A 9,662-nucleotide genomic window follows, 5' to 3' on the forward strand; every position below is an offset into this window, starting at 1 on the left:
TATGTGAGTGGTCTTTGGGTACGCTTTAAATGACAATGCATACTGCAGTTAATTTGTAAATAATTCTCTCCATAACTGCTCACTAAATTTATTTTCATTTCCCTATCCCACACATTAATATGCCCAGAGTAGTTACCTGTAGGATTGTATTACTTTTTCTACAATCTTAAACATTTACATTGTAGCGGTTCCACCTGCTTTGAATTTCTTTGTCTGTCTTCGGTGTCGACGTATTGTGTTGCTACACTGGCTCAAAATGGGTTGTGGATTCTGACACACACTACTGTAAATCATGTAGCCGACAGGTGCACAGTTCCGTTTCACAGTACTTTAATATTTGGTGTTATACAAAAGGAAAATTAAAATTATACAGTCAGTGCACTATTATTTAACCTTCGATAAGCCTCATTAATTGTAAGCAGGCGAAACTCCACATACTGCTTCAATCGTTTCTTGTTGAACATCTACGAGCAGTAAAACCTAACCACAAAGTTCACAGTTCTTGAAGAATAATCAGGTACGTATGAAGCATACACTGTCACTGTTTTTACACGTGGCCTAATTGTTTAACAATTGTTCCACAGTTAATTTGAAGCATTGTTGTTCTAACCAGCACAGGTTACTCATCTGAAACTCTGCTGTGGTCTGTCTCATGACCAAAAATCGGGCCCTTATACAGGGTGTTACAAAAAGGTACGGACAAACTTCCAGGAAACATTCCTCACACACAAAGAAAGAAAATATGTTATGTGGACATGTGTCTGGAAACGCTTATTTTCCATGTTAGAGCTCATTTTATTACTTCTCTTCAAATCACATTAATCATGGAATGGAAACACACAGCAACAGGACATACCAGTGTGATGCCAAACACTTTGTTACAGGAAATGTTCAAAATGTCCTCCGTTAGCGAGGATACGTGCATCCACCCTCTGTCACACGGAATCCCTGATGCGCTGATGCAGCCCTGGAGAATGGCGTATTGTATCACAGCCGTCCACAAAACGAGCACGAAGAGTCTCTACATTTGGTACTGGGGTTGCGTAGACAAGAGCTTTCAAATGCCCCCATAAATGAAAGTCAAGAGGGTTGAGGTCAGGAGAGCGTGGAGGCCACGGAATTGGTCCGCCTCTACCAATCCATCGGTCACCGAATCTGTTGTTGAGAAGCGTACAAACACTTAGACTGAAATGTGCAGGAGCTCCATCATGCATGAACCACATGTTGTGTCGTAAAGGCACATGTTCTAGCAGCACAGGTAGAGTATCCCGTATGAAATCATGATAACGTGCTCCATTGAGCGTAGGTGGAAGAACATGGGGCCAATCGAGATATCACCAACAATGCCTGCCCAAACGTTCACAGAAAATCTGTGTTGATGACATGATTGCACAATTGCGTGCGGATTCTCATCAGCCCACATGTGTTGATTGTGAAAATTTACAATTTGATCACGTCGGAATGAAGCCTCATCCGTAAAGAGAACATTTGCACTGAAATGAGGATTGACACATTGTCGGATGAGCCATTCGCAGATGTGTACCCGTGGAGGCCAGTCAGCTGCTGATACTGCCTGCACACGTTGTACATGGTACGGAAACAACTGGTTCTCCCATACCACTCTCCAAACAGTGACGTGGTCAACATTACCTTGTACAGCAGCAACTTCTCTGACGCTGACATTAGGGTTATCGTCAACTGCACAAAGAATTGCATCGTCCATTGCAGGTGTCCTCGTCGTTCTAGGTCTTCCCCAGTCGCGAGTCATAGGCTGGAATGTTCCGTGCTCCCTAAGACACCGATCAATTGCTTCGAACGTCTTCCAGTCAGGACACCTCTGTTCTGGAAATCTGTCTCGATACAAACATACCGCCCACGGCTATTGCCCCATGCTAATCCGTACATCAAATGGGCATCTGCGAACTCCGCATTTGTAAACATTGCACTGACTGCAAAACCACGTTTGTGATGAACACTAACCTGTTGATGCTACGTACTGATGTGCTTGATGCTAGTACTGTAGAGCTATGAGTCGCATGTCAACACGAGCACCTAAGTCAACATTACCTTCCTTCAATTGGGCCAACTGTCGGTGAATCGAGGAAGTACAGTACATACTGATGAAACTAAAATGAGCTCTAACATGGAAATTAAGTGTTTCCGGACACATGTCCACATAACATCTTTTCTTTATTTGTGTGTGAGGAATGTTTCCTGAAAGTTTGGCCGTACCTTTTTGTAACACCCTGTATATCATCACAATAATACGTGCTGAAACAGCACATTGTTCGAAGTTAAATTTACAGAAATTACAATTAAAACTTAACTCATTAAATTAACTGAATATACCAAAAAAATTGGTTCTTTTTAGCAGTTTCTTCTACTACGTGGTTTAGGCCCAGTTATTTGTTTAAATTATGGAATTAACAAATATAGTTATGCAAACAATACCTTTGTCAAAACTTATAATTACTTTGGAATTAATGAAAGGCTGGGTTTGCTAACATGTTTTTGAATAGAGCTAGATAAATACTTTAAGATTACTGGTACTTCATCTTCCAAATGTTAACGGTTATTATATAATTTATATTTGCTTATATGTCAATAATAGAATTTAAGTTACAAAATGATCACTGATTTCACCCTATAACATGATACTAACTATGAATAGACAAAATAAGTTAGAACATCAATTACATGCATAAAACTAAGCACAAAATTAGATCAGTTGTTATTTGCTTTAAAACTGAGGGCCAGTCTTTATCTTTCATGGAAATGCAGATTATGTTCTGTATGTTAATGATAATTAGTTAAGAGTAACAAAACGAATTTAAGGAGGCAGATGGCTAAACAAGAGGTGAATTAAAATTATCCCAGCTTGCTTCGTCACATCAGTGTACAGTATACATTTTCTTGCCCGATTTGATAGGTCCAGTACATCAAACCATTAATCGGGTTGATAATATATATTGGCAGTGCGCCACTGGTTGCCAACGATTATGACTCCTATCATAACTAATATGCACTTTTGCATTGTGTTAATTGAATGGAAATGAATTGTCAAGAGGAAGGAGCCTAGTAAATGGTGGAGTAGCTGGCAAGACAAATTATATCGGCTACTTATTCTATCAATCAATCAAGGCTCCATTTAAAATATCATGGGCTTCATAGGAATGCAGGGTGCTACAAATCAGCTTGCTACACAGACAGCGCTGTTACACACCTTTGTTGCAAGAGCTTCCAGCTGCAATGTTCAGGGCCACCTTGTACACTGCAGTCCCCCTGATTGTTGACTAATCTGTTCACAAGAGCCCCTACCTCTACTCTCACCTGGACCTTCTGTGTAGACTTGTGGAATATATGGAAAACTAATTCTGAAAATTTAACATCTAAAGTCAATAACTATCATAACGCAAGTGTGTGCATTTACATCACTACTAAAAAATCCTAAATTCTCATCCAAGTGATTTGTATGGTTAGTGGCAACTGCAAAACCATTACTTTGCGTTTGTCATTTCTCGCCGCACGTAAAAACCACGCTGTCTCAGTGATTTCCATTCCTGGCTAATAGACATTTTAAGGCTTGTGCCTGTTAGTGAAACTTTCCTCATAATAATCATATAAAGGTGACTGATCAATGAGTATGTAGTGTCGTCACTTAGCCAACATAGGTCATAAATCAGTTATTTAGCAACAGTTTCATTACGAAGTGTAAGTCTTTCCAGTATGAACACTAACTTACAAAAGATAACTGTTACATTAAACGTTAAAACAATATATACTGCCACAAAAAAGTTTAGATTTGTTCACAATTGCCAAAAAGAGACACTACAAACAACTGATAGTTTTGTAAACCAGGAAGTGACAAAATTGATACCTACAGAAATGCTGTAATTCGTACCTTAAACTGTGACTTGACTATTGTTGAACAGCACTTTCTCCCCATATCTCATTATTTAATAGAGGTACTCTTGGCATTCAAGTACATCAGTATTACTGGAAAAACTAAAACGTTTAAAATGAAAAGGTTGAGGAATGCTGTGTCAAGCAATTTATTATGTTTAGGAATATTTCGATAATGTTAAGTCATTCCTTGTGCTAAGAAGTGCATCTGTAATTGTAATGGTTTTAAAGAGAGTTACAATCCTTGCAAGTTGTTACTGGCATAAGTTCAAAATTGTCGAAAGATACACACTGGATGAGATTTGCCTTGTGATTTTTTTTTTGAAACCATCTGCGGAAATAGTTAGGAATTGAAAAGCAAATTATAGTTTAATGCCGAGGTGTCAATATTTGCTGCTCTGCACACAAGCTAAAACCAACATGCATGTTAAAAGTGGAACATCAAAAATTGTTGCATGTACCACACATTAGATTTAAGTCTTGTCAGATGTCAAGTGCGGATCAGAGCAGCCGTACATACTAGACTTATGCGCGGAGTGTTTTCTTATATGACTTGGATTACAGAGAGCCACAAATGCCGCAGGTCCCAGCTGTTGTCGCTGCACGGTCCTCAGTCAGAAATGGCAGGTGATGAATCGGTGGCGGTTCATCTCATGTATTCGGCAAATTGCCTTTTACAGTACTCGAGCTCTGTTACAGTCCTCCAATACTTCTTCCACTGCATTTGTTATTTTGAGCATTTAATGGGACCTTTCTCTACCCATATGGTGTACATGTTCCTTCATTTGTTCATTTAGGTCATTTATACCTAGACAGCCAGACGGGTGGACCGGTACTGCCCTGGATTTCTCACTTGTGTTGTCACCACTCGTGCCTCACTTCTGTAACTTAGGCTCAGTACTACTGTGGTGCTTTTAATGCATTTTCCATCTCCAGTAATACTTAGGCTAACGAGATTTCTAAGAGAAAACTGGGACACTTTGGTTTACAAGTAACTTCTTTACTACAGTTATATTTACCACTGTAAGTTGATGTGATATTTTAAAATCAACAATATGACAACGCTGTGGGTGAAAGATCTATAGTAAGAATGCATCTTCATTTTGTGAATTGGAAAGTAAAATGTTGGTACATAACATAGAAACAAAATTCTTTTCTTCAGAAACAATCACTGGCATACTATTTTATTTTAATAGCTTGGATATATTTTTCTACAATGTTTCGTCACATACTTCGTACAATTTGTTAATCCTAAAAGCTATGTAATGTAATTGGTAATCGGATACAGATTATATCTTCTTACTAAAATTTTACATATTGTTTGACCGCAGATTGTCAAGGTAAGTGTGTATACATGCTGAACAATATTTGATGAGCACTGCTAACACACTCTGCATTACTCACATAATTCACAAATTTAACTTCCATACGGATGCAGTCACATTAGGAGAAATGTAAATCAGGCTCCTTTACGCCTTTGGTTTTGCTTTTACTTGTCTTGAAGGTCATAAAGTGGATTATCAGTACATTAGAGGTGGGATAGGTAGTACCCACTTTTGTTTTGAGCATCTCCTACTCTTTTTTCTGGGAGAGGGCTAGTAAAACTAAATGTCGTAGGCCTATGTATTGTGAAAATATATATTTCTATAATGTTGTACTACAAAATTTGTTTTCAGAAATGCTTAAGTGAGAAATATTATTGCACTCATTTTGTTTCTCAATTAAAAAGCAGGACAGCTGTGTCCCAAATGATTTTCTGGGGGTAGCAGGACTTCTGGTCAGCCTAATAATATTAGTGTAGTTGAACCTGATGAGTACCTCTGTTAATGGAAAAATGCTGTTTAATAATGGGGAAGTTTTAGTTAAGGTATGAATTACAGTATTTTGGCAGTTGCCAGTTTTGTGTCATTCGACTGTCCGCAAAACGATTGAGTTTTTGTCCATTTATCTCTTGTGCTGGTTGAAAAAAAAACTATTTTATGCAACCATTATATTATCTTTTGTAACTTTTAGTACTGGAAATAAAAATTACTGTAGAGAACTGTTGCTAATATTGGCTAGGTGATATTAGACATTCTTACATTTCACTTGCCAATTGACTTTAAATGAATATTCTAAGCAAAGTTTCGCCAACAACAGTGACAAAACAGAGAACTGTCAGTTATGAGGGGAAGTCATTGAGATCGGCATGGTTTTCATGTGGGACAAGGAGTGACCGACAAAATGTAATGAGGAATGGAAATGAAAGTTTACATAATGGGAGCAAGGAGTGGTGGTGGTGGTGGTGATCTTCACAATTATGTTGGTTTGTGGGGCGCTCAACTGCATGGTCACCAGTGCCCGAACAAAGTCCTAATTTTGACAAAGTCCAATTTTTACACAGTCCAATTAGCCACCGTCTGGGGGGGGGGGGGGGGGGGGTGAAATGATAACACAAACTCCCAGTCCCAGGGCAAAGAAAATCGCCAACCCGGCCAGGAATCGAACCCGGGACCCAGTGGTATAGAGGCAGCAACACTAGCCACTAGACAATGAATTGTGAATGGGTGCTAGGGAGAGAACGATTTACAAGTGAACTGGTGGACACCCTATGTCTTTCAAATCACGCGCAAAGGTCACTTGTAGGTGGGAAGAGGTTCCACAGTAATCTGGAAACAGCTGAGGTTTACAACAGGAAGGACAATCCACTGACTTTTCTACACTTGACTACATTTAGTGGTTTCTTTGTGTGAATATGCAGCTGCATCTCTTTCTCAGCTTGCTTCTGAAATTTATTACTGTTGTTCCACATATGGAAATTAATTTAATTTTTGGTAAACATTGTGGTTGTATTCCTATGTGATGTTTAAAAAGATTAATTTGCTCCAATATTTTATTTTTGAAGACTAATTATGCTCTTACTGGTTGTATGTGCAGGAATGTGTATCAGTTTTAACCATCAAACTAGGTGAGTCGGGAGTGACCTTCAAGAGAAGTCACTGAGCCTGAGCCGTTCATTCCAGACTTCGGGTCAGCAGCACCAGTTCACACTGAAATCTCGTAGAGTGTAACAAGACAACAGACCATTGACATACTGTCAGCTATATGACTGGCTACTGCAGCTTCTTCACGGTGAAACTTCGTTACGCACGTGCTTATTCCTTTTCTACATTGAGGCACAGCTGCCATTATTAGCCTGTGTGAACTCTCAGAACAGTCAGTTTGAGTTTCTCAGTATTCTCATCAGCTACATCGAGAGACTACGAGATGTGGAAACACGGATGTGACATGCCATTAGTGTGACAGGTATTATTGTTCCAAACACTCTCCACCAAACTTATTTCTGACATATGACACAGGACAGAAAGTTGGTCAGCATCAGTTGTAATCATCTTTTTTAGTGTAGATCTAGTATTTTAACAGCGCAAAATCAGTGCTATATATGCGAATGCTACAAGAATCAGCTAAACAGTACACTGAACAAAAGCCATCTCACAATTGTGCGTAATTCCAATTCCGTGATTACATACTGTTATAATGGTGTAGAGTCAATGTAATTATACCACACATTGCCAGATAACTTTGGCATGTACGAGCGTGAGTCCAACTGATGCTGCTCTTATTGGTACATTCACACAGCTAACCTGTTTTCACACTGGATAGCAAACATCGATTTTACTGCCCATCATAGAACCTCAGATTAAAATTGTATATAAAAATGTAATGAATTCAGAAAACAATTACAATAAAATGCTATTTTATCTATAGCCACATAAATTCAAGAATCCTTAAAAGTGTTACATTGCATGGAATCACTTATTCCCATGAAATTCAACATGAGATATTTTTATATACTAAAACCTTTATTGAGAGAACCAACCAAACAACTAAGCCTGTTCACACACCACTAACATGTAGGACAGTACTAAAAGCTGTTATCCACACACGGGTAAAAGATACATCCTGTTTTCCCAAAAATTTTGGTGTGATTTAGAGAACACAAAATAACTGCAGGACATTCTTTACGTCCCGCAGATCTCATCAATGAGGATGTACGCATTAACGAAAGAGAAGCAACCCTACCAGATTATCCTGCACATTGCATTAGCAGTTATGGCAGAAAAAAGGGGTGGTTGGTAGTACGTCATAAATCATATAGTGGTGTACTTCACCTGCTGTTTGTGTTTGCTATGCTTTGCCCTGTTGGGTCTGCCACACACTATATTATTTTGGATTGTTTGCCTTTATGAATTTTTCTAACAGTTCCACTGCATTTTACGAACTTTAGAGAGGAAATGAAAGTAGCTTTCTCCACTAACAACAACAGAACTTAGTCTGCACCTTAAACAATAAAAATGTTAAATTATGGACTCAGGAACATAAAAAAGCACATTTAAAACCTTTAAGCTACTACATAGGGGGAACTGTCAGGAATTAGCTACAGTAAACACAATTGTTAACATACATAACCAATTTACAAAATCAGCAATAGAAAAAAAAAAAAAAAAACCACACACACACAATTTAATGGAGCAGCTTAAAATTTTTGTGCACCACAGAAAGCAATGAGAAAAATTTTCAATGACAAATTGGAGAGTTACTTTTTCTCATGTTTACAATAATTATAATCCATATCATCAATATGTATTTCCACATATGTATAAAATTTAATGGCTAATTCGGTACTTAGTAGTGCTAAAATAAATTTCATAACTGACAACTCTATATAGCCTATGTAATGTAATCCAAAAACACTAACACCTCTGAACAAACACTCTGTGGAACCATAGTATCTTTGTAGTATGTTTCGTTTCCTAAAACAAAAAGTGTAAGTGATGATTTGCACATGTGTGACATTCTGTGTAATGGAGGTAGCACAATACCTCTAAGAAAACAAAAATGCCATTTCTAACATCAGAATTTAAAATACTCAGTTATTTTGTCTAATTTTGCAACTGCAGTATAACATCTTAAGACACCTGCAATGGGAGGCAATCAGAAAATCATACATGCAAACATCAAAAATATTCATGCAAATAAATGAACTTTAAATTGAGAACACATTCTCAAAATGAATTGCGCTAAGCATAAAAAAGTAAGTACAGTAACTGGTGGAGTTTTTCCACAATTTAGATCATCAATGACAACTACAGACTTAACATGAAACATTGAATATGATGAACGAAATTAACTCAGATGACATTTTGAATTCCAAATGTCTTTCCTTTTACACACAAACATCGGAGGTTCTGGCATTTATTTTTGCACATGGACTTTGCGAATCCTTGTCCAGTCCCTGTACAATTCCAAATTGCAGCTGACCTGAGAAGTAAATGTGAACTGGTGTACAACTGCATTAGAGTTCTGTCTTGGTATCCTATATATATATAAACCATAATTTGTCACAACAGCAAAAATGTAGTAAGCATTCCCACAACCTTAATTTAGGAGCACGAACTCTGATGTAGATCCTTTCTTGATAAATTGCAATTCTTCACTTTCTCCTGACATATTTGTTGATCAAACAGTCCACAGGTGTACTGCTGATTCGTAGTGTCCATTAGGCACTGAACCGCCAGTATACCCACGGACTGTTCGATCACACTTGTAATGCCGGTCTTTCCAGTATCGTGTAAAAATCATTCTTGGAGTTTGGTATTTTAATAATGTACCCTTCTAGCATTTGTCACTGCTATTTCAGAACATATCTGTCCTGCTTAACCAAAAGTTAGATGAATAAAAATGTAAAAACATTGTACAAGGCTTTTCAGCTGTCCACG

The sequence above is a fragment of the Schistocerca piceifrons genome, chromosome 11 (genome assembly GCF_021461385.2).
Source record: "Schistocerca piceifrons isolate TAMUIC-IGC-003096 chromosome 11, iqSchPice1.1, whole genome shotgun sequence".
NCBI lineage: Eukaryota > Metazoa > Arthropoda > Insecta > Orthoptera > Acrididae > Schistocerca > Schistocerca piceifrons.